This window comes from Schistocerca nitens, chromosome 8 (assembly GCF_023898315.1).
Source record: "Schistocerca nitens isolate TAMUIC-IGC-003100 chromosome 8, iqSchNite1.1, whole genome shotgun sequence".
In the NCBI taxonomy this organism is placed as follows: Eukaryota; Metazoa; Arthropoda; class Insecta; order Orthoptera; family Acrididae; genus Schistocerca; species Schistocerca nitens.
Window position 1 is genome coordinate 150,620,862 of NC_064621.1, and position 26,354 is coordinate 150,647,215.

At 44.9% G+C, this 26,354-nt stretch overlaps 2 protein-coding genes and 1 pseudogene across 2 annotated transcripts in view; 2 read left to right on the plus strand and 1 right to left on the minus strand.

Annotated features, from left to right (window-relative positions):
• Window positions 1-26,354, minus strand: part of LOC126198417 (synapsin) — an 846,670-nt gene that overhangs the window by 273,117 nt on the left and 547,199 nt on the right. The window lies entirely within an intron of this gene.
• The window catches only part of LOC126198418 (metalloproteinase inhibitor 3), a 346,751-nt gene that overhangs the window by 66,992 nt on the left and 253,405 nt on the right, over window positions 1-26,354 (plus strand). The window lies entirely within an intron of this gene.
• Window positions 18,972-19,089, plus strand: LOC126199721 (5S ribosomal RNA; annotated as a pseudogene).

Here is a 26,354-nt window from a genome sequence, read left to right on the forward strand (position 1 = left end):
GAAATGAAGTTATGTAGAAGCTGTCAAAGCTTGAATATTTATGCGTAAGGTGAAAATTGTAGTGGGGAAAGTAAATCGAGGGTGGTGGCTCTGTGACGCCTCTCGCTGTGTGTATGTGCGGTGCGGAGAAAAATTCCCGCACTCAGACTACATAGCACAATACTTTGTCATTAATTATAAAAAAATATACACTACTGGCCATTAAAATTGCTACACCAAGAACAAATGCAGATGATAAACGGGTATTCATTGGACAAATATATTATACTAGAACTGACATGTGATTACATTTTCACGCAATTTGGGTGCATAGCCGGCCGAAGTGGCCGTGCGGTTAAAGGCGCTGCAGTCTGGAACCGCAAGACCGCTACGGTCGCAGGTTCGAATCCTGCCTCGGGCATGGATGTTTGTGATGTCCTTAGGTTAGTTAGGTTTAAGTAGTTCTAAGTTCTAGGGGACTAATGACCTCAGCAGTTGAGTCCCACAGTGCTCAGAGCCATTTGAACTATTTGGGTGCATAGATCCTGAGAAAACAGTACCCAGAACAACCATCTCTGGCCTTAATAACGGCCTTGATACGCCTGAGCACTGAGTCAAACAGAGCTTGATGGCGTGTACATGTACAGCAGCTCATGCAGCTTCAACACGATACCACAGTTCATCAAGAGTAGCGACTGGCTTATTGTGACGAGCCAGTTGCTCGGCCACCATTGACCAGACGTTTTCAATTGGTGAGAGATCTGGAGAATGTGCTGGCCATGGCAGCAGTCGAACATTTTCTGTATGCAGAAAGGCCCGTGCAGAACCTGCAACATGCGGTCGTGCATTTTCCTGCTGAAATGTAGGGTGTCGCAGGGATCGATTGAAGGGTACAGCCACGGGTCGTAACACATCTGAAATGTAACGACGACTGTTCAAAGTGCCGTCATTGCTAACAAGAGGTGACCGAGACGTGTAACCAATGGCACCCCATACCATCACGCCGGGTGATACGCCTGTATGGCGATGACGAATACACGCTTCCAATGTGCGTTCACCGCCATGTCGCCAAACACGGATGCGAACATCATGATGCTGTAAACAGAACCTGGATTCATCCGAAAAAATGACGTTTTGCCATTCGGTCACCCAGCTTCGTCGTTGAGTACACCATCGCAGGTGCTCCTGACTGTGATGCACCGTCAAGGGTAACCACAGCCATGGTCTCCGAGCTGATAGTCCATGTTGCTGCAAACGTCGTCGAACTGTTCGTGCAGATGGTTGTTTTCTTGCAAATGTCCCCATCTGTTGACTCAGGGATCGAGACGTGGCTGCACGATCCGTTACAGCCATGCGGATAAGATGCCTGTCATCTCGACTGCTAGTGATACGAGGCCGTTGCGATCCAGCACGGCGTTCCGTATTACCCTCCTGAACCCACCGATTCCATATTCTGCTAACAGTAATTGGATCTCGACCAACGCGAGCAGCAATGTTGCGATACGTTAAACAGCAATCGCGATAGGCTACAATCCGACCTTTATCATAGTCGGAAACGTGATGGTACGCATTTCTCCTCCTTACACGAGGCATCACAACGACGTTTCACCAGGAAACACTCGTCAACTGCTGTTTGTGTATGAGAAACCGGTTGGATACTTTCCTCATGTCAGCATCTTGTAGGAGTCGCCACCAGTGCCAACCTTGTGTGAATGCTCTGAAAAGCTAATCATTTGCATATCACAGCATCTTCTTCCTGTCGGTTAAATTTCGCGTCTGTAGCACGTCATCTTCGTGGTGTAGCAATTTTAATGGCCAGTAGTGTACATACTAAAGTCCTCAGGCCATAATGCCTTAGTATGGCACGACACTTTTGCTCTTTCCGAAAACAGATAACCGCTAGATACTCCACTTAATCAATGGGCTGCGCCATTTTTGTTTCGGCTCGTCTAGCGGCGTGCTACGGATGTGTCGCGCGAGGATTGAGTATGCACCACGACTGCGTACATGAACCTATAAATGAACCCAAATCGAATTACGTAAATTTATTTTTTCGAGGTAGTAATTAAAACTTTATGGCTACGCCTTGCATACTAGCGTGGAAAGTAGCACGAAATCTGTCTTCATACAGAAGGCCACAACCAAACAGTGACGAAGCAGAGACGGCCAACTTCCGGCGTGAGCGGCTCGGTCTGAGGACGTGGGTAATTGGCGTCGGCCGGCCTTCCTGTGGGAGTAGTGATTTCCCGGGGAGGTCTCTGAACGCCACGCAAGCGCCTGCGCCGCGGTTCTCCAGACGACCTCTTTAGATAGCGCCCGCACGGCTCCCCAGGGCTAACTCAACACTTTGCGCCCACGTGTTTACAACAGCCGTATCGCTTTATTCAAAACAGCGACTCTGCGTCGAGCGGCGTCAGCGCCCATGTTTGTCAACAGTGTAGCGGCTCGAGTTCACCCACGCGGGGAGCAATGCTCTGGGTGATTTGCTCGACGGTCAGCATTGTCTTCAGTCTATTTTTGTGACGACAAACTGTTTCACTTTCGAGTAATGCAAGGGGATGACCGGTAAAAGCGGTCATTTCCGGATGGGCAGCATTAACGTACTCTGGACGAGCTTCTGGTGGTATACGTTCTATCTGTGTTTTGGTGTTCTCCCACGGATCGGGTTTTTAAATCCCCGTCCGGACCCATGCAATTAGATTTTCTACGTTTCCAAAACTTTCATCAGGAAAAACATTGCATATCTCTATAAGCAAGACCATAGATATTCTTCTGCAGCTTTATCCTATTAATTTAAGTCGCTATCCGTAATGACTTGATTTGTAAGCCCCCCACTATACGTTTCTATGTGAAATTTAGCCCAAATTTACCTCCCACTCTATAAAAGTCTACGTATTATCAAAATTATGTACTTATAAACTGTTATCCAACTTAAACTCGTATGCTAGCCTTTGACTAAACAGAACCTACCGGGTGATCAAAAAGTCAGTATAAATTTGGAAACTGAATGAATGACGGAATAAAATAGATAGAGAGTTACAAATTGACACACATGCTTGGAATGACATGGGGTTTTATTAGAACCAAAAAAATACGAAAGTTCACAAAATGTCCGACAGATGACGCTTCATCTGATCAGAATAGCAATAATTAGCATAACAAAGTAAGACAAAGCAAAGATGATGTTCTTTACAGGAAATGCTCAATATGTCCACAATCATTCCTCTACAGTAGCTGTAGTCGAGGAATAATGTTGTGAACAACACTGTAAAGCATGTCCGGAGTTCTGGTGAGGCATTGGCGTCGGATGTTGTCTTTCAGCATCCCTAGAGATGTTGGTCGATCACGATACACTTGCGACTTCAGGTAACCCCAAAGCCAATAATCGCACAGACTGGTCTGGGGACCTGGGAGGCCAAGCATGACGAAAGTGGCGGCTGACCACACGATCATCACCAACCGACGCGCGCAAGAGATCTTTCACGTGTCTAGCAATTTTTTTTTTTGGTTCTAATAAAACCCCATGTCATTCCAAGCATGTGTGTCAATTTTTACCTCTCTATCTACATTATTCCGTGGTTTATTAAGTTTTCAAATTTATACTGACTTTTTGATCACCCGGTATTTTGATCTTAACTGTAACTGATCTGAATGCACCTAGTCTTGATATTAAATGCGCAACTGAAGTAAAACAATTATCTGGCCCTAATCGAAATTTCCAGTTACCTCGAGTTTTGACAACATTGTTGCAGATTTCTCGAAAGCGTAGCAGGCAGTGGTGAAGCCTGACTTCTACTTCTAAATAAAATTTACATACTATATTCAGTTTGTTGCATACCACATGGTGCAATGTGGTAATGCCTATTGATAAAGGGCCGGCCGAAGTGGCCGTGCGGTTAAAGGCGCTGCAGTCTGGAACCGCAAGACCGCTACGGTCGCAGGTTCGAATCCTGCCTCGGGCATGGATGTTTGTGATGTCCTTAGGTTAGTTAGGTTTAACTAGTTCTAAGTTCTAGGGGACTAATGACCTCAGCAGTTGAGTCCCATAGTGCTCAGAGCCATTTGAACCATTAAGTTACCTAGCTGCCAATCATTTCTACAAATTAGGTACGCAGTGCCTCTGTCTTACATCAAACTTCTCTTCAAAAAAGTAACATTATTTAAAGTTTATATTCCTTTCACCTTTTAATGTATACATCATATTCATCCTTTACAATAAATCTTTCTTCATCTAAAAGTTACTTTCAGAAATCAACACAGCACTACTGAATACGTTCACCGCCTACCAGACTTCAACTAAGACCGAAGATTGTTTAACAGTAACGTTACATGCTCTCTCTCTCTCACAGGTCCATATCGATAACATACAAACCTTACAGGCTGTCGCCCTAATGTCCAAAACCATTCGACACTGTACTACATACTAAGCAAATTACGATAATATAGAGTATCTTTTGAAATATGCTAATGTCTCGATAAATATTTGACTAATAGAATAACCTAGAACATAATATTAGACGTCGACGAAAATACGTACTTCAGAAAAATTCCACATGTCATCCCGCGCTAAGACCATTGCTCAATCAGAATGTCGTTTTATCAGAAGCGATTACACTTTCCGGGTTCTGCGTCGTTAAAGATAACAGCTGTGTCACAACGTGCTGTAGAAATGTTACAGAAAGTAGAAACGTACTCTAAAGTTGTAGTTCATTAGGCAGTGAGGTTCTTGTGGGCAAAACGTCTAAATGCTGCTTTCCTTCCCTAGTCGTGTTTCAGCATCTTTCTGCCATCGTAAGTGCGGTGTTACTTTGTTGAAGTCTTAATTACTAGTTGGTTAGGCTTTGTAGGACCTGGTCTGATAGCTTGTCCTAGCAAGTCTATTTGTCTTTGTCATCCTCTGTTACAGATGGAGGTGCAAATACACTGCGCACATAAATTTTTAGTAACAGTATTCTCAGATTTAAACTCAGATTTTCAAACCACACTGTTTGTGTTCAAACTGAAAGCGTGCCCAAAGTTGATGTCCGACTCCGATCACGCATATGTAATTTGATCTGTACAGAAGACTGTTGGTAGAGGATCAAAAAGGGATGATAGATAATCACTGCGATTTTTATAAGCAAGTGCTTTGCGAAATACGGTGGAGTCCGCCATAGGGGTTGTTTTCAGAAAATTGGGCAACTGTAGTAGCTTTCCTTTCAAAGTAACCTTTGAAGCACGATTTCAGTGTTTACGTCGTTCCACTGCACTGGGTCGTCCTACGTGAGCGTTGGCAGGCAGGACTCAGCCGACAATGGCTGAGGCTTTCGCTTTCTACAGCATTTCTGCCTGGTTGGCCCCGCGCCTTTCAGCAGGGGGAAATCTGTCACAGGAGCGCACGGAGTGATTCAACGGCCGTGGAGCACGCCGAAACTCGTGCGGCTTCCATTGAGATTGCAGCGCCACAACCTTCTGATGCAGCACGCTGGACTAGCTGTACGGTTTGTGTTCGCCGTTCCGGTTGCCCGCCTGCCACGGAGTAAAACGCCGAGCGTAGTTTGTCGGGAAGCGGTTCAGACGTTGGAAATTACTTAAATCTTTCCCGCTTTTCTCTCCTCGAGGTGATTACGAAGGACTCTCCATGGTTGCTTCATCTAAATTTTAGTTCATTCCGCTTTCCATGACCCTATTTAAGTTCTCTCTCTCTCTCTCTCTCTTGATCTCTGTATCTAAAAAACACAAAATCAAAAAATGGTTCAAATGACTGAGCACTATGGGACTTGAGGTCATCAGTCCCCTAGAACTTAGAACTACTTAAACCTCACTAACCTAAGAACATCACACACATCCATGCCCAAGGCAGGATTCGAACCTGTGACCGTAGCAGTCGCACAGTTCCGGACTGAAGTGCCGCTCGGCCACCACGGCCGGCTTAAAACACACACACACACACACACACACACACACACACACACACACACACACACACACACACACACACGCACACTAACATAAACACACACACACACACACACACACACACACAGAGAGAGAGAGAGAGAGAGAGAGAGAGAGAGAGAGAGAGAGACACTAATTACGTGGATGAGCGGTTGCTGGAGAGAGTGTTTTAAAATTAGGCCTGAAAATTTGGCCTCAGTATGTCTTTCACTTACACGTACAGGGTGCATCATAAATAACAGCGAAAACCGAGATGGGTGAAATTGTACACTAACAGAAGCAAAATTGTTACAGGAAACAGGGGTCCGCAAACGGGACATTTGTCAGATAACTGACGCTGACAACGAGCAATTACGAGCACCGCTGACTTCTACATGAAATATTGCCCTAATTGGTACAGACGTATTCCAAATGTAAAATCAAAATTCTCCATGTAATTGGGCTTCTTCGGTTCAGTTTTTGCTGTTTATTAAGATACACCCTATATGAAGTGCATAAATAAAGGTAATCTCTTTTTCCTTCTTCTTTGCTCTGATATTTATTCATGAACTTCCTTTGTCTTTTGCATGGCATCTAAAGGAAAATAAATAATCAAGCCATTCAACATACAAGGTGTAACGAGTGTAAGTGGAGATATTTGTATTGGTGACTGAGTGGTGAACATTATTACATCAGTATTTACGTCATTTGCAGACTAATAATTATAGCTATTACAAGTCATATGTTTTTAGGTCAGATAGTACCTCCACGTATGCATAGCACAAGCAAGCCATTAATGCTTATTTCCCCCTGGGCACCAGATGAGATGTTGAAGGCGGACACGTGGACGGAAAATGGTTAGTCTATACTGGTAGGCGTAGACCTCTTTTTGTTACAGTTATGACCGTGCAGAAAACATCAGTTCGTGAAGCTTGTGATGTATTTATGGGAAGACTCCTCGACACACAGAAAAAAAATCCAACACACTGACGTGTGTACATAATGAGGTATCATATATAAAATACATCTTCACTTGTATCCGTTACATCTTGTAGTGTCCTCTCGGGTACGTTGTGGACTCTGCGATTACTGTGCAACTGAAGAGCACATCTTGCATTTTGTAGAGAATTTTGTAAGGTACAACGAACAAAGGGCTGAAACACTACACGAAGCTCTGAAAATTGATTACTTCTCTCTTAGGGTAGTTATTATTTTAGCAATCAAGCCTGTGACTGAGTAAGGACGCAGGCCCATTATAGTATTACGGGCAGAATAGAAGAAAGACATCTTGGATGCTTAGGGAATGTCAAATGATTGGAAGAAGACATATGGCCAAAGACAGAACTTTCATGGTAACGTTACCGAGCGAGGTGGCTCAGTGGTTAGCACACTGGACTCGCATTCGTGAGAACGACGATTCAAACCCTCTTCCGGACATCCAGAGTTAGATTTCCCGTGATTTCCCTGAATCGCTCTAGGCAAATGCCGGGATGGTTCCTCTGAAAGGGCATGGCCAATTTCCTTCCCCATCATTGATACAATCCGAGCTTGTGCTCCGTATGACCTCTATGTCGACGGGACGTTAATCTTCCTTCGGTCCACGATAACCTCCCGGAAGAAGAAGAGGAGGAGGAAGACCACAAAAAGGATAATTACGGGTACCCGAGAACTGATGGAGAGGAGAGCAAAAGAAGAGAAAGAGGAAGAATGGAGAGATCGAGGCATCTGGTGAGAGAGCTGCGAGATATGGTGAAAGCTGGAGGTGCCTCGTAAGAAGAAGAAGATCTGGAAGTCTAAATTCATTAGACTTTGAAAAGATAACTTCAGCATTAATTCTTAAATCTTACCTGCTTTCTCCTCCCATTCGATTAGTTTATCTTTCAAGATACAGTAATTAAGTTTAAAATTTTCAGTATATTCTGTATCCAGTTTGCTAATTGTCGCAATTTGATTTTGACACATGTTTCCTTAATTGTATGTTTTGTTGTATGGGCAAATGCCGGAAGCCATTTAAAATAAAACAAATGAAAAATAAAAAGCAGGAGGATCTGTACCGTACCGGCAGTACCGATCGTCACATTTAGCAGTTTTCCAGTTCTTGCTGTGAAATAATTCTCTTCAAGCTGTGACAGGTGTGTCATCACTAAATTTATCAAGGGTTGTTGTTGTTGTTGCCCTTTACTTCAGTACGAAGACTGATTCGTTAGAGTTCTCAACGACAGTCTAGCTTGTGCGCAAACCTCTGCATCTCTGCATTACTACTGAAATCTCCGTCCATTTAAACATACGTTCTGCATCGAAGCCTAATCTCCCTCAACACTTTTTTCTCCTCACGTTTATATCCATGACCTGATTGACTAGTCCTTAATGCCTTAGTATGGGTTCCATAGTGAAGAACCATACTTTTAGGCAAGTTGTACCATAAATTTCTTTTCTCCCCAGTTCCATTCGGTTCTTTGTCATCAGTTATCCGATATACTCACTTACTCTTAATGTCTCCTGTAGTACCAGATTTAAAAAAATTCTATTCTCTTTTGAACTGAACTGCTTTTTGTCCACGTGCAAGACTACGTTCCAGACTATTATTTCTTGAAGAGACTTCCCAATATTTAAATTTGTATTTTTTATTATCAAATTTCTCTTCTTCAAAAATGCTTTTCTGTCTGTATTTATTCCCCCTCTGTTTCAGCTTCGTCACTTATTTTACTACTCAAATGACAAAACTCATCCCGCCTCGGGCATGGATGTGTGTGATGTTCTTAGGTTAATTAGGTTTAATTAGTTCTAAGTTTTAGGCGACTGATGACCTCAGAAGTTAAGTCGCATAGTGCTCAGAGCCATTTGAACCATTTGAACAAAACTCATCTACTGCTTTGAATGTATCATTTCATAATCAGTTTTGTCACTATCGCCTTATTTAATTGAATTAATTTGCATGATAAATCTTTTAATTGTTCATCTTATAAACCTCGTTTCAAGACACCATCCATTTCATTAGAGTCCTCTTCTAAGTCTTTCACTTTCTCTGAGAGTACTACAGTATCATCGTCAAAACTAAAAGCTTTTTTTATGCTCCCTCAATTTAAATGACCTCTCCATATGTATTCTTGGATTCCCTCACAGTTTGCTCGAAGTACAGTTCTCTTTCGCTATATAAAAAAACAAAACTGCTTCACACCTTCTCAAATAAAAATTTACACGCATGGGACATACTGCAAAATATTCGCCATTTTTCATACCAACAGTTATTGAGAACCTTGTTTCGATATCCTGAACATTATGTGAAAAAATAAGGGTTTCCATCATGCGTGCGTACATGAAGAAGTAGACAGAGAAGGAAAATGTATCCGTACAGTAGTTTAGTTGTAATAATTACAGGAAATACGGCCAGGAAAGTATCTTGTCAGCTCAGGAAGCGAAGCGTAACAATCTGTGCAGGGACGCCACGAAGCCGGTATGTTTGAGGACGCTAAAGGAAAATGAGCTGTCAGTCATGTAAGAAGAGTCGGAGGTTATCGCATTTTCAACTGAATCACAGTCGACTTCCACTTCTGACAGCTGCAGAGCATTCCTTAGTGAGAAACGTTGCTAGACTTGCACAACTGGCGGACATCGAGTTTCGTCTAAAAAGGTAGCCTGTAGCTGTATCCGATCGTTGCTGCAACCATCAATGTCAACCGCAGGATTTATACTCGCCATTGACGTCAGCTATTCTGTCACGATATCTTAAGTTGCAGTGCACGGCGGGGGGAAGAACGGTGTTTCGTTTTGTAGTTCGTTTCGCAGCGGCCAGAAAGCCTCGTTTTGCCTTCCGGCAGCAAATATTGCCGTTCCCTCCACCCAACCGGTCGACCCCCCTCCCTGCTTTTCCGGTGAATGCCAGGCGTTTCCGACAAATCTGTAAATGCCGTCTGCGCCATCTGCGCTGGGGGGGGGGGGGGGGGGGGGGAGGTTCCGGAATTAATGGCAGCATCCGCTAGCGATTTATTCGGCGAGACACTTCGCCTCGCGGGTGTCGCCGAGTTTTACTGCGCGCGGCGCCGACTGCGCAGTTTCCTGGTCGCATTCTTCAGGCCAGCCACGCCGCTCGTGATCCCGGGCCATTTCTCTCCTGTCGCAGAGCCGTGGAACAGCGCAGACGAAACTGTTACAATTCCTAAACAGAATAATTTTCATTCCTCGTCCCGCTACGCTACGTAAATTTTAGCGAATGTTGCTGTGCGTCTCCGTGGCAGAAATGAATAAATCACGACGTCACCGCGTGACTCGCCGTGGCGGTAGCTGTTCCGCGCCCTGCTGGAGGAAGAAACTATCTTAGACTGAAATTCAAGCAACGAGAGGAGGAGAAGTAAGTCGTATTAAATTTCGAGGTGAAAGGATATCGCCGATAAGATTCGCTCACGACAATATCATCTTTTATAAAAACTAGAAAGGTGCAAGCACGAATCGCGCTCTGAGGGTTCCGTGGAAACTTAATTATTGTTATAGATAATAATTTCGTGTGATTCAGTGGCTGGTGCAAGACATTTTATTGAACACCACTTCGGCGACTTGCGTGTCTGCCGGGCGGATTAGCCGAGCGGTCTGGGGCGCTGCAGTCAGGGACTGTGCGGCTGGTCCCGGCGGAGGTTCGAGTCCTCCCTTGGGCATGGGTGTGTATGTTTGTCCTTAGGATAGTTTAGGTTATGTAGTGTGTAAGCTTATGGACTGATGACCTTAGCAGTTAAGTCCCATAAGATTTCACACACATTTGAACATTTGAACTTGCGTGTCTCTAACCGACCCCAGTTATCCAAGCGGGGAAAGAGGACCTACAGTTTAATGTGGAATATGACCCAAGTGTTGTTTCTGGCGACTTCTCACATTGTTGAGAGGTGAAGGCTGAGTTAAGGCGAAGACTGAAAAATTCGGGGCCCGACTGGGATTCGACCACACGACCCCTCAGTTTGCAGATACGTGACTTGCAGTTAAACCTCTAGGCCCACCATGTATGTAGATAGGTTATCTATAGCAGTGGTTCCCAACCTTTATTAGACCATTACACCTGAGTGCAATTAGACACTAGGTAATATCGTCCCCCCCCCCTGCCGTATGTTGCCCCACTCCCCTCCCACCACCCCCCCGTCTCCCACATTACCGGCAACCTTAGCACCTAACTAAACTGTAGGATGAAAGAGTTTTCTCGGAACACTTATTTTTAAAATGATGAAAGATGAATGATATTTAGTTGTGTGTGTGTTTTAGACTGAATGACGAAGGAATTCGTGGCGTGTTGCAGGTGCTACTCACAACTTCTTCTCAGATAACAAAGCTAACTATCCATAGTGAATGTAGACACTTGTTACAAAGCATACTTCCCATGCGTTACCGCTCTCCATTGCAGCACTTGCTGGACCTGCTCATTGCAACCTCATTTAAAGTCAACCAAGTTAAAATGTGTGCACTATACTTAGTGTTCGTAAATCACTTGATTGCTGCACTCCATACTTCTGAACTGGCAGAGACTGGAAGATTTCTGGCTGTTAATGCTTTGTGTCTGACAGCAACCATTAGTAGTAATAGTAATAATAAATCTGTGTACAGCATTGTAGTAGCCCTTATGTACTTATGGCTGCGTCGTGCTATCAATTAATTCATTTGTCTGTTTCGAAGCGTGTAATGAAGCAATTTCTGAACTGCTGCAAGTGCTATCTACAAAATGGAGAAGACATGTTCCTGAGATATTTAGCATTTGTTATGTAAATCTCACTTTTATCATCAGCGACGTACGGGACAAAGTTGTGTGTAGTGGATGGAATATATGTGAGGAATCTATAATCTCCTGCCCATTAATGCTACTAATTGACAATAAGTCCACCGATCTTCTTTTCTGGACTTGCTTCTTAGTGGCTGTCCAGATAAGATGTCTTTGTTTGTAATTGTCTTCCTTACCTCGCTTGCTCCATTGTTACATTCAAAGGAGTCGCGTGTGTTCGTGTAAAGAACAGTACAAGGGAGCGTATGTGGTCTTATAGAGTATTTAGGCTCTCCTCATTTTGTGTGCTATACCCTCATTGGCCTTATACGGTCTGCGTACGGGCGCTGATGGCTGCGATGTTGAGCGACCTCCAAATGCAGACACGCACACGCTGAGAATAGGTTATTATTGATAGCTATGCAATAGTTGTTAGAGTCTTACAAAATTATGATAATAGTAACAATATTTTTAAAATGATTTAGTCTCATGACTGAAACAGAATCGAATCGTTTAATTTTAAACCTTCAGAAAATTTCATTTTACATCTCACTGGATAATTACCCCCAGGTTGGGAGCCAGTGATCTATAGTTCTGATGAATGAGTTTGCGAGTATCGAGATATGTAACATAAATCGGCGTTTCTATTGATTGCATCGACTTGGAAGTTTAATGGGTCACACTGCAAGGGACCGTAGACCATAGAGACAGACGGTCGGGTGGATGGACAACAGAGTAATCCTACAAGGGTTCCCTTTTTACGGACTGAGGTACGAAACCCTAAAAACGAGATTTACATGTAGAGAAAACTAATAAAAAGATGAATGTATTGAGGAGTAGCAAAAATGAGATTAGTGATAAACTTATCAAAATTTCTGCTGCAACCTTGACAGCAAAGTTACGGATTAAGGAGGTTCAAATGGCTATGAGCACTATGGGACTTAACTTCTAAGGTCATCAGTCCCCTAGAACTTAGAACTACTTAAACCTAACTAAGCTAAGGACATCACACACATCCATGCCCGAGGCAGGATTCGAACCTGCGACCGTAGCGGTCGCGCGGTTCCAGACTGTAGCGCCTAGAACTGCTCTGCCACCCCGGCCTGCCGGATTAAGGAGGAAGCGAAGAGGTTGTAAGCAGCAGAGTAGCACACGCAAAGAGGACAGTCTTCGCTAAAAAAAAGTGTACTAGTATCTCTCCTCCGGGTGGGCACCACAATCGTACAAAATTTCTGAAATGATATTTACGACATTGGCCAGCAGCGAAAAATAAATAAAAATGGATGGCAGAGGTGTCATTTGAGCTAGTATCTCATTTGATGCTAAATTTGAGAAAGAAATTTCTTAGAATGTATGTCTGCAGTGACTCGCATTCGGGAGGACGACGGTTGAAACCCGCGTTTGGCCATTCTGATTTAGGTTAGTATGTGACATAAATTTCAGCTTGATACTTTAACCCGCTGGTGAGGAAAAGAGTTTTTAACAGTGGGACAGACACACGTACAGATGGACAAGTTATCCTATAAGGCGTTTATCTGGTAATAAATATGCAGCCAGTCGCTTGTTTTTCGATTTATTCAACCATGAATATGTTTTCGAGCCACAGCAGGCTCATCTTCAGATGGAGGTGTCACAAGAACATTATCTTGTAGACCAAGTGCAACTAGATGCAGTGCTGGTGCTGAGTGCACTGTGGTATTCGCATCTGGTTGCTTCTTATAACGTGCATTATTAAGCTATGTACACAAATAAACACAGTACGTAGCTACACTTGGTTTTACACTGGCTCGAAACCATGTTCATGGTTGAATAAATCATAAAAAAGCGACTGTTTGCATATTTATTACCAGATAAACGCCAATTTAAATCACAGTCGCAGATCGTCATCCACAATGGCTATATCGATCCTATAGGGGTTCCGTTTTCACCGATAGAGATACTGAATCCTAAAATGACAATGTGCGAAAGGAACTGAAATTTTTAAAATAGAAAATGAAATCGACGAAAGTTAAAAAGAGGACTCTCACAGTTGAACACAATGGAAGAGGGTGAAACATCCCCTTGGAAAAATTATGAATGACAGTGCTGGTAAACCTCTTACGATATTTGATTTTCAAACAGCTGAGCAAAACTGAACGTACTCTGACATTTATCTCTTTATTTATTCTGATCAACAGTAAACTGACACACAATATTTTTTCTTTTAGCGCAACGCAGACTGACTTTCAATAATCCCTACAAAAGAATGGCCCTGACTAACAATAACCTATACCTTTGGCTCTGAGCACTATGGGACTCAACTGCTGTGGTCATAAGTCCCCTAGAACTTAGAACTACTGAAACCTAACTAACCTAAGGACAGCACACAACACCCAGCCATCACGAGGCAGAGAAAATCCCTGACCCCGCCGGGAATCGAACCCGGGAACCCGGGCGTGGGAAGCGAGAACGCTACCGCACGACCACGAGATGCGGGCTAACCTATACCTTTCATGAATCACTTACCTCACAAAAATCTTCGTTACTCGAACTAATCTAATACAACGAGCGGCAATAATGCCAGCTAAATAAAAGATTCTAACTACTGAAGGCACTAACTACTGTTAGGCATAGTTGGTCCGCTGCTCGTGGTCTCGCGGTAGCGTTCTCGCTTTCTGAGCACGGGGTCCCGGGTTCGATTCCCGGCGGGGTCAGGGATTTTTCCTGCCTCGAGATGACTGGGTGTTATTGTGTCGTCTTCATCATCATCATTCATCCCCATTACGGTCGGAGGAAGGCAATGGCAAACCACCTCCACTAGGACCTTGCCTAGTACGGCGGTGCGGGTCTCCCGCATCGTTCCCCTATGTACCCTCACGGAGTATGGGACTTCATCCTCACCAGGCATAGTTAGAAAACGAAAGATTTTGATAGAGAACAAACAATGTATTTACCTTAATAGTGTTCAAAAGTCATAATATATATATCAGTTTATGACATCCAGTCTTAGAAATTTCCTTTTTCTGATGGACACACGTCCAGATAGTCCGCTCTCAAAATTCTGCCATCTCTCTCCCCACGTCCACCACTGCTAGCGGCTCACCTCCAACTGCCCAACACTACAATAGAAATAATCCAAGAATGCAAATCAGCCACAGACTGCACACAGCACAGTCAGTGATTTTCATACAGAGCGGTTGGTTGGGTGTTTGGGAGAAGAGACCAAACAGCGAGGTTATCGGTCTCATAGGATTAGGGAAGGATGGGGAAGGAAGTTGGCCGTGCCCTTTCAAAGGAACCATCCCGGCATTTGCCTGGAGCGATTTAGGGAAATCACGGGAAACCTAAATCAGGATGGCCGGACGTGATATTGAACCGTCGTCCTTCCGAATGCGAGTCCAGTGTGCTAACCACTGCGCCACCTCGCTCGGTCATACAAATCGCTACGTGGCGTTACCATCATAGAAACCCAAACAGCCTACTTACAAGAGTAGAATACCATAGGAAGTTCACAAAAGAAATTTATGTTCTTCTGTGACTTTTTCGTTTGTTTCCCGCCCAGGACGTCGGCACACAATCTGTTGATGTGGTAGTGTTAACGTCCCAGTTTTTACTAGATGTCAGTGATAACTTTCCAGTCATTAGTAAACCTCGAACCAGCTTTGAGTCAATTGTCAACGAGACTTAGTGTGTCAACTTAGATCGCATAAAAAATGTTCAAATGAGTGTGAAATCTTATGGGACTTAACTGCTAAGGTCATCAGTCCCTAAACTTACATACTACTTAACCTAAATTATCCTAAGGACAAACACACACACCTATGCCCGAGGGAGGACTCGAACCTCCGTCGGGACCAGCCGCACAGTCTATGACTGCAGCGCCTTAAACCGCTCGGCTAATCCTTCACGGCTTAGATCGCATAACACAGTTCATTTCTATTTAAGAAATCCTTTGTTTGAAGCGGAGGGGGAGGATCGGATTGGTTGGGGGCTGGCGAGGAGAGCGTGGCGTGGCGGAGGAGACGAGGAAGAATGCGCAGTCCACGAGCTGTTTCCTTGTGTACTGTCGGACGTGCCTATTAAGTGTTTACGTCCGAGCTAGAACACGCTACGCTTTCACAACATTCCACAGCGAGAGAGATATCTCTGACCTACTGCGACATAAACCTCGTCACGCCAGCGCATGGCCGGGGGAGGGGTAAGAGGGGAGGGGGGGGGGAGGGTGTTGTTTCCCGCTATCGCATTCCTGCGAAACGCCGCGTGAAATTAAACGCCAGAGATTCCGCCTCGGTGGCCGTCGAGAGCGACTCTCAAAGACTCACTGAGGCGCTCCTGTGTCCATCGGGTCGCCCGTCCAGCGGCTGCCCTCGCCCGCCTCCTCTTTCTCCCTCCGGATAGCGTGGCCGATACGACTCGCTCGCTGGAGCGCGAAATTTCGGAACACACCGCGCCGCTGTTGTGGGAGTGCTATTAAAGCGGGCCCCACTGTCGCAAACCACAAATAGAGATTAAGCGCCCGCCGCCCTAAATCTCGGCCTCGCCTCCGCGAACAGAAATTAAAGAACTGCATGGTGCTCACTCCGAGAAAACGGCGGTATTATGGCGACCACTCATAAGCGACGCAATCCCGGGGCGTGCTCTGAAACGTGGTTTAAGAGCAAGCAACCTGTACCGCGTGGTAGCGAACTAAATTGACCGTAGAAACGTTTTCACTTAAACCTGCACCCACAACAGTAATCATAGCCGCAATCTACCGCATCGTACAGGGTAGTCCACGAATAGTGTTGACACAGCCGACCGGTGTGTGGACGAACGGTTCTAGGCCCTTCAGTCTGGAACTGCGCGACCGCTACGGTCGCAGGTTCAAATCCTGCCTCGGGCATGGATGTGTGTGATATCCTTAGGTTATTTAGGTTTACGTAGTTCTAGAGGACTGATGACCTCAAATGTTAAGTCCCATAGTGCTAGGAGCCCTTTGTTGACACATTTTAACATTAAAAATGGTTCAAATGGCTCTGAGCACTAGAACTTAGAACTACTTAAACCTAACTAACCTAAGGACATCTCAAACATCCATGCCCGAGGCAGGATTCGAACCTGCGACCGTAGCGGCCGCGCGGTTCCAGATTGTAGCGCCTAGAACCGCTCGGCCACAACCGGCCGGCACATTTTAACATTGAATAAAGACTGTAGCTGTAGTTATATTTCATTCAGATTTCGCACCAACGTGTTTTGCTTCATGGAAGCGTCGGCAGAGATCGTATTGCCGCAATATCGTCAGTCTCTTGTTTCACAGTTAGCGTTTCGCCAAGCCTGAGCACCGACGTTTATCTGCTCAGCAGCCTGTTAAGGCAGTTATTCTTTAATCTGAATTGAAAAGTGTCACACCAACTCAAAGAAGATTCAGGACAATATTCCACACGCGTGGGCACCATAAAGAAAAGCAGGTCTCCAGTTAACGAGAAAATTGGAAGAAGGCAGTTTGTGGTGAGTTAAATGACCTCGGTAACGACTATTCACTCTCCGAAAACATCACAGCGCTACGGTTCGCCATTCAACGAAGTCCAAACAACTCATCCCGGCGGGCAGTAGGCGAAATGGGGATAACTCGTTTTGTACGAAGAATTTTGCGTAGTGATCTCTTCTCCTCCGCTGGCCGTTGTGACCGAGCGGTTCTAGGCGTTTCAGTCCGGAATCGCACTGTTGCTGCTGCGGTCGTAGTCTGAATCCTGCCTCGGGTATGGATGTGTGTGATGTCCTTAGGTTAGTTAGGTTTAAGTAGTTCTAAGTCTAGGGGACTGATGACCTCAGATGTTAAGTCTCATAGGGCTTAGAGCCAGTTTTTCTTCCCCTCGCTTAACATGGAATATGAAAGAAAATTTATACTATCGGCGTGAAGCACCCTCAACCACGATCTCGTATTGCTGCAAAATGGCTCTGTTAGAGAGCAGAATAAACAGAGAAGACTGGAATATTCATTATGGCAAGGAGGAAAAGGTGAAATAATGTTCAACCCATGGTTCTCAGACTAAGCTTATTTCTACCTCATTGGAGCAGTAAACATAATTTTCGATTTTGGGATAGAGAAAAACCGCTAAATGTTCATGTTCATGAGAAAAATACACACGGTGAAAAAGTGATAGTGTGGTTAGCTCTAACCATTCATGGCCTAATCGGAGCAGTGTGCTTCAATGACACAGTCAATGCTGATCGATGTAAGAAAATGTTGGAAAAGTGACTGTGCCACATCTTCTTGCACCAATCTTGCGATGAACACACGGTGGTTTATGCAAGATGGCGCAACACCTCATCTGGCTAATGCTGTACTGGAAATATTCGGCAATTGTATGATGTCCCTTGGTTCAAATGGTTCGCCGGCCGCGGTGGTCTCGCGGTTCTAGGCGCGCAGTCCGGAACCGTGTTCTTAGGTTAGTTAGGTTTAAGTAGTTCTAAGTTCTAGGGGACTGATGACCACAGCAGTTGAGTCCCATAGTGCTCAGAGCCATTCAAATGGTTCAAATGGCTCTGAGCACTATGGGACTCAACTGCTGTGGTCATCAGTCCCCTAGAACTTAGAACTACTTAAACCTAACTAACCTAAGGACATCACACACATCCATGCCCGAGGCAGGATTCGAACCTGCGACCGTAGCAGTCGCACGGTTCCGGACTGCGCGCCTAGAACCGCTCGGCCATCCCGACGGCTACCTATGGGTAAAATTTGAAAATTTTCATTTTAGAAATAAGTGTTGTGGCAATATTAATTGTATCAGCTACTCGTGCGTCGCTGTGTATACAGAAGAAATCAAAGTCATAATTTATAGTTCATGCACTAGTTAATTAAAATATTATTGGGTCTCCAATGGTAGGTCACGCACAAAATATGTACAAAAGTTCTGTTTTACGCTATACTGACGATACCAGACAGACAGGAACCGTGCATTGGTACTAGCTACAATCGTAAATTTTAGGAGGGCTTTAGTAATCTAGGTTTAAGGGGATGGGGGAAGGGAACGACCAATATCTTGTCTTGTGAGCTAATATATTGTAAAAAAACTCGTCAGTATGCGATTTTTAAGCATTCTCTGCAGCACGTTCTACAAGTAATAGCACATATAATTCTTATAACAAATTCCTCTTAAAATTAATTGAATTTTGCGTCAGTACTTGCCAGATCATGATTATAATATTAAAAAGAAAAACAGTTCCTAATGTTCTGCAAAATTATATTTATTCGGTCAGGAACGGGCTTTCTGCTGTCTGTAATGTTTCCCCACAAAATGATTCAATTACTCATTAGTGACTAGAAATGCGGAGAATAAATTAATTTCTTCATTTGTGTATCATCTATACTTATTCATGGGGCAACGGCCTTGCCGCAGTGGATACACCGGTTCCCGTGAGATCACCGAAGTTAAGCGCTGTCGGGCGTGGTCGGCACTTGGATGGGTGACCATCCAGGCCGCCATGCGCTGTTGCCATTTTTCGGGGTGCACTCAGCCTCGTAATGCCAATTGAGGAGCTACTCGACCGAATAGTAGCGGCTTCGGTCAAGAATACCATCGTAACGACCGGGAGAGCGGTGTGCTGACCCCACGCCCCTCCTATCCGCAACCTCCATTGAGGATGACACGGCGGTCGGATGGTCCCTGTAGGCCTCTCGTGGCCGAAGACGGAATGCTATACTTATTAATATTACCATAGCAGTGACACAGTCATGACAGTGTGCTTTATCTTGTGGATAAGAATAGAAATTGTTCGAATTTCACAACTAAATTTCGTTTCCATGTTTAACGAAACATTTTGCACCTACCTGTTTTAGGCATCTCCAATGTTTTTATTTACGTCTCTTACGTTTTATCTTCAGCCAGTGGCTCGTCTGGAGCGCTTCTGGACTCCAACTTCTTTGATAACAGTTTCCACTAAACTTGATGTCATAACTAGGGTTGCCAGATTACACTGAAAAATTACGAAACACTGCCTGACCAATGGATTCGCTGAGCTGAGGGTGAACACAATAAAACACCTAGTGAACTTCAAAAATTATATTTATTATTGCTTGTTACAGCTTTCAACAAGTATTTGTTACCTTAGATTAATGGTAAAAGTTGCTTCATGCTGCAGACTTTAAACTGCAGTGAATGCGTAATTCTGCTCATACCTCATTCAGTTTGTTTCTAGCGTCAGGCCATAAATGACTCGTGTGACTGAAGACTACACTACTGGCCATTAAAATTGCTACACCAAGAAGAAATGCAGATGATAAACGGGTATTCAATGGACAAATATATTGTACTAGAACTGACATGTGATTACATTTTCACGCAATTTGGGTACATAGATCCTGAGAAATCAGTACCCAGAACAACCACCTCTGGCCGTAATAACGGCCTTGATACGCCTGGGCATTGAGTCAAACAGAGCTTGGATGGCACGTACAGGTGCCCATGTAGCTTCAACACGATACCGAAGTTCATCGAGAGTAGTGACTGGCGCATTGTGACGAGCCAGTTGCTCGGCCACCATTGACCAGACGTTTTCAATTAGTGAGAGATCTGGCGAATGTGCTGACCAGGGCAGCAGTCGAACGCTTTCTGTATCCAGAAAGGCCCGTACAGGACCTGTACAATGCGGTCGTGCATTATATTGCCGAAATGTAGGGTTTCGCAGGGATCGAATGAAGGGTAGAGACACGGGTGTCAACACATCTGAAATGTAACGTCCGCTGTTCAAAGTGCCCTCATTGCGAACAAGAGGTGACCGAGAGGTGTAACCAATGGCACCCCATACCATCACGCCGGGTGATGCGCCACTATGGCGATGACGAATACACACTTCCAATGTGGGTTGACTGCGATGTCGCCAAACACGGATGCGACCATCATGATGCTGTAAACAGAACCTGGGTTCATCCGAAAAAATGACGTTTTGCCATTCGTGCAACAAGGTTCGTCGTTGAGTACACCATCGCAGGCGCTCCTGTCTGTGATGCAGCGTCAAGGGTAACCGCAGCCATGGTCTCCGAGCTGATAGTCCATGCTGCTGCAAACGTCGTCGAACTGTTCGTGCTGATGGTCGTTGTCTTACAAACGTCCCCATCTGATGACTCAGGGGTCGAGACGTGGCTGCACGATCCGTTACAGGCATGCGGATAAGATGCCTGTCATCCCGACTGCTAGTGATACGAGGCCGTTGGGATCCAGCACGGCGTTCCGTATTACCCTCCTGAACCCACCGATTCCATATTCTGCTAACAGTCATTGGATCTCGACGAACGAGAGCAGCAATGTCGCGATACGATAAACCGCAATCGCTATAGGCTACAATCCGACCTTTATCAAAGTCGGAAACGTGATGGTAGACATTACTCCTCCTTACACGAGGCATCACAACAACGTTTCACCAGGCAACGCCGGTCAACTGTGTATGAGAAATCGGTTGGAAACCTTCCCCATGTCAGCACGTTGTAGGTGCCAACAGGCGCCAACCTTGTGTGAATGCTCTGAAAAGCTAATAATTTACATATCACGGCATCTTCTTCCTGTCGGTTAAATTTCGCGTCTGTAGCACGTCATCTTCGTGGTGTAGCAATTTTAATGGCCAGTAGTGTATTTCCACAAAGGAATTGCTGCATGGAACCGCCATTATCCTTCTGATGATAGTTTTTACGTAATCGGTTTCTTCTCCGTTTAAAACGTTTTCCGCAGAAACGAGTTTGTGGGCGTAGGAGCTTGACTTTGATACAGTTACAAAGTTTTACTTGGTTGGTTGGTTGGTTGGGGAGGGGGACCAAACAGCGAGACCATCGATCGATCCCTTTTACTTAGTATCGGGGCTGTTCGTATAAACAATCCAAACTACTGGTATGAATGGATTCTAAAAAATACTGAAGCAGTCATACATGGGTACCGAACACTGAGCTGAAGTACAGAACAGTTCGGTAAAAAACCGAACACCTGGTAACCCAGGTTAAAACCCTGGTGTTCAGTTAGCCTAGCATCAAGGTCACGCCCAGTGAAAGCCCAATTGCAAGCCTTCTAGATGAATGGTTAGGGATCCACTTACCCTGATGCGCTCACAGCTCCGCAAGCTGCTCCAGTAGCAACAAATAGTAGGAGTGTCCGTAATGTAGCGACGCGGATGGCCCGTCAAAACGGCGACCGCAGCACGTACAGCATGTGGCGTGCGGCGCACAGCCGCTGTTGCTGATGAATGTCAAGGCCGCCATCTCGGCAGAGCGGCCGCCTGCTCCCGTTGGCCGCTGTTATCAGGCGTTCCGAGTCCCCGCAAGTCGCAGCCAGCTGTCCTGAGATTGCGTGGCGGTGCTTACGTCATTCCGTGGCACCCGTTCTCTAGGTGGCGTTCTTTTCCAGAACTGCATTCCTCGCCCAACGCTCACCACGTTGACTGTCGCTCTACTATTCTCTTCTTTTTTGTGTCCATCTCATTCTCGCCCCGCATACCGTGACAACATTCCACACTCTCGTTCTACGAACTTCCAACTCATATTTCTCCGAATCGGAGTGAGTGCTCACTCCCGAGGCCTTTTATTCGCGGACATACGATACGGCATCAGCTCATTGCAACACTCGCAGCACACGAAGAGAATATGTGACGACATGCAGTGACAGATCAGCAGACTCCGTGTTAGCCTTCTCCGAGACTGATCCACGCCTCTAATGACTTAAGAAAACACTACACTCTCGTGAAGAGTCTCCGTTGAATGGTAACTATCATGAAGGTCTCAGCAACATTCAGAGGATTGAGCTGTCGGTAAGACGGGAAGAGGAAGGTTCACATCCTCCATCGGCCTATTCAGGTTTAGATTCGCTGGACAACGTATAGCGGATCCTGGGATGGTCCCTTGCGAATATCCCACCTACAGTTCCATACGTACTGTTGTCCAGTGCAAGTTCGTCCTGCGTGCTTGATGATTTTGTTGTCGACAGTACGCACTATATCGACACCTATAAGTTACTCCGCAAGCCACCGTATCCTATGCTACGGAGGATACCTTGTGTACCACTGTTACTACCCGCTCCTCGTGCCTTTTCTGTTCCATTCGTGAACTGCCCGTAGGGAAACACAGTCTTGGTCACAACAATTACGTCTCAATAACACGCTCGCAGGTTCGAATCCTGCCTCGGGCATGGATGTGTGTGATGTCCTTAGGTTAGTTAGGTTTAAGTAGTTCTAAGTTCTAGGGGACTGATGACCACAGATGTTAAGTCCCATAGTGCTCAGAGCCATTTGAACCATTTTCTCAATAACATAGGTGACCGGTTTCGTTTATATTTATATAACCATCTTCAGACCCATGGCTTCCTTGGAAGATGGTAGGCGGAGCTCTCCTCAGCAGCTACCATCCTCCAAGGAAGCCATGGGTCTGAAGATGGTTATATAAATATAACCGAAACCGGTCACCTATGTTATTGAGACGTAAGTGTTGTGATCAAGACTGAACTTTAGTTAAAATATAATCTCTCATATTACCTTACTCGAGATATACACAAGACGAAGAAATACGGTGGTTCACTCTTCTAGTAACACGTGCTCTTTGCATGTTAACAATACACCACACCGTGACACACACCGTCTCTCCTGTACCATCTGCAGGGATGAGAATGTATATGATGCTTCCGCGCTTACGTATCTGTGATGAAACGCAATGCTTTTCTTTGGATCTTCGCAGTTTCCGCTATCAGTCCTGTCGGGAAACTTTAATAACTTTTCAGATGTCTTTGGCCACGCTTTTTGTTATTTCCAAAATCGTCTTATGCGTTTCGACATTCCGTCATTTCCAAAGACAACGCTATGTCAGTCACAGAAAGTTGTTCGATACATACATTGTATCTCGCCAACATTCTCAATCACGAGACAAGTGCAAACTGCTACCAGGGGCAGCGCGGAGTGGCCGCGCGGTTTGAGGCACCGTGTCACGGATTGTGCGGCCCCTCCAGCCGGAGGTTCGAGTCCTCCCTCGGACATGGGTGTGTCTGTTGTTCTTAGCATAAGTTAGTTTAAGTAGTGTGTAAGTCTAGGGACCGATGACCTCAGCAGTTTGGTCCCTTAGGAATTCACACACATTTGAACTTTGCTACCAGGCGACAAACTGGAAACCTAAAAGCGATGGATAGGTGATACAGTGCCCAGCGGATTAGTCCACTTGCTTTCCTATTTGTTCCCTGGTAGCAGTTTCCGCTTGTCTCGTGACAGAGAATGTTGACGAGATACGTTGTATCTACCGAAAAATTTTATGTTATTGACATAACCTTGCCTTTGAAATTGATGGGATGTCGAAACGCATAAGGCGATTTTGGAAATAATAAAAAGCGTAGTCAAGACGTCTGAAAGTTATTAAAGTGCAGCTAAATGGCTCTTCGTTTCATAGCATTTGCATGCAAACTGCACTTATCTGGAGAGACTGTCAGACTGACGACAAATGCTCCACTTTATTAATCGAATGAGCGTTGTGTAAGCTGCTTCTTTCGTCGGTGGACTACTCTTCCTGAGGATACTTCCAGTAGATTTTACGTCTGGTATATGTTTTTCTTACGATTAGTTTTATGTTGTGGTTCAACTTTAAATCTGTCCGTATGCACACTCCCAAATTTTTAATGCATATGATAACTTCCTGTTGTGGCGTAACAAGACAGCCACGCCACTCGGAAGTAGCCGAAAGGCACGCGTTAACTCACGCAGGCTAGTAGATAGGTCTGAAACAGGATACGTAATGAATACTATAAAGAAAAGTACGTAGCTCCTGGAATACTTAACTTTAATCCATCCTTGTGGTACATCGCTCTTGACGATACAAGTGAGACTCTTTAGATACAAGCTATGTAATGCTAATGGCGCCTTGCCAGGTCGTAGCCATTGACTTAGCTGAAGGCTATTCTAACTATCGGCTCTGCAAATGAGCGAGGCTTCGTCAGTGTGCATCGCTAGCTACGTCGTCCGTACAACTGGGCGAGTGCTAGTAAGTCTCTCGAGACCTGCCGTGTGGTGGCGCTCGGTCTGCGATCACTGTCAGTGGCGACACGCGGGTCCGACATGTACTAATGGACCGCGGCCGATTTAAAGCTACCACCTAGCAAGTGTGGTGTCTGGCGGTGACACCACACTTCCAGTGACTGCTCGGCAACCGTTTGGTCATGCGATAACGGATCTTTTCCTCTTGCTTATCCGCAGTAGGTTACATTTGTTTATGGTGAAGGTCAAAGCCGGCCGGAGTGGCCGTGCGGTTCTAGGCACTACAGTCTGGAGCCGAGCGACCGCTACGGTCGCAGGTTCGAATCCTGCCTCGGGCATGGATGTGTGTGATGTCCTTAGGTTAGTTAGGTTTAATTAGTTCTAAGTTCTAGGCGACTGATGACCTCAGAAGTTAAGTCGCATAGTGCTCAGAGCCATTTGAGCCATTTGGTGAAGGTCAACTTACGATCGGTGCACTAAGCGACGTTGCCATGCCAGCCTTCCTGTACTTCACTACGATTTTCAAGAGTTGCTACTTGTGTGTTTATAATAACGTCATTTGCAAACCTTCCCTACTTATTGAGAGTGTATACACCTAACATTACTATTCAGTTCTTAAGCCATTATAGAAATTCCCACGATTCGGGCCCCTATCTGATTTATCGCATAAAGAAATGTTTCACAGATTGCACCGAATCTGATAACTTTTTAAATTAGCTTGATATTGAAAATGAAACACTCTAGTCTTATCAGAACATTTTGAAGTTCGGGTGTGGACAACAATATGCTGAACTGCTCCCCCGCTCTTCCATTTCCCCTTTAGTTGTTTACACAGACGCACCATGGTCGTGAAATTTGCTGATTTCGCCAATCGAGTAGAATATCGAATGAAATAACGTTTTTTGTTGCCAGTCATAATTAATTTACTTCCACAACGTGTTAAAACTTATATGATCAGTGGCTTTATGTGGATGTATGTGCTAAGACTTGGGGTAACCTGTGTCACTGTCACCAGTGGCCATAGACTCCCTTTTCCTGTCATGTTAAATCACTTAAATATATTGTGACTGTTAACAGCAAACTTGCTGCTTTATTCGATATCAATAACGATTCCAGTCAGGCCTAACTAAAAATATTCGTATTTAAAGATCGAGTTGAAGTTAAAGTATGAAATTCTCTCGAATAACTAGGTCCCTTTTCTCAGGAAACAAATATGGGTTTATTGAAGACTCGGAACAGAGTTGGCAACATTTGGTCATCACAAAGTGATTAGCTGGTCAGAGAATTTCTCAAAGCTATTCTCTCGAAAGGAGTGCGAAAGCTAGAAGCGTTTTGCTACAATCACAAATCCTCAAAATCGGTTTGACTGAGCGATGGCAGAGAGAGAGAGAGAGAGAGAGAGAGAGAGAGAGAGAGAGAGAGAGCGAGAGAGAGATCCTTCAACGGCAAAAGTTTCCATTCAGAGTGAGAGCATGTCCTTCCCTGTCATCAAAGAGAGTACGAACCGATGGCATCAGTACAGTACAGTCCCTTTCTGTGTGTTCAATCTATTTAGGGCGCACATTCTATGGCACTCTGTATCGCAATGTCACAGTGTATTTATGTTTACTCACAGATCACATCAAAGGGGATGGCTCCCATAACTAAACTGCTTTTTCCAACATCCACTTGTTTTATCTACCAGTTTATCAAGTTGCCTTCTTGTTTGAGTGGCCCGTCGGGTTCAGTTCATATGAGAATTGCGCTTTGAATGAGTAAAATTACAGATGTTTCG